We start from the raw sequence: 541 nt of genomic DNA on the forward strand, positions 1-541 counted from the left end.
GCTTCTAAGATATCCATTCGCACCCAAGAACGTGATGAAGGTGATGATTATGTGTGACGCTCATCATCCTTCTCCCCTATGTACATGTGCCTGACAAACACCTCCGTTCTACATGAAATAAGCTAGAATGAATATCTTTTAGATCTCCTAACCAGAATCTTCGTGGCGTAAGCTAGAATGATGGCGGCATTCAAGAGAATCCGGAAAGTCTAAACCTTGTCTGTGGTATTCCGAGTAGGATTCAATGATTGAATGACTGTGACGAGCTTCAAACTCGCGATTGTTGGGTGTTAGTGACAGACGCAAAAGGAGGGTGAATCCTATTCCAGCATGATCGAGAACCGAGAGATGAATAGCCATGCCGTGACAGGGTGCGTGAGCATATTATTCACTGAGAGGAGGGGATGTAGCCACTGACAACGGTGATACCCTTGCATAAAGCCAGCCATGGAAAGGAGTAAGACTGATTGGATGAAGATAGCAGAAAAGCAGAGGTTCAGAGGAACGAAAGTATCTCCATTCTGCTTATCTGAAATTCCTA

This window comes from Arachis ipaensis, chromosome B09 (genome assembly GCF_000816755.2).
Source record: "Arachis ipaensis cultivar K30076 chromosome B09, Araip1.1, whole genome shotgun sequence".
In the NCBI taxonomy this organism is placed as follows: domain Eukaryota; kingdom Viridiplantae; phylum Streptophyta; class Magnoliopsida; order Fabales; family Fabaceae; genus Arachis; species Arachis ipaensis.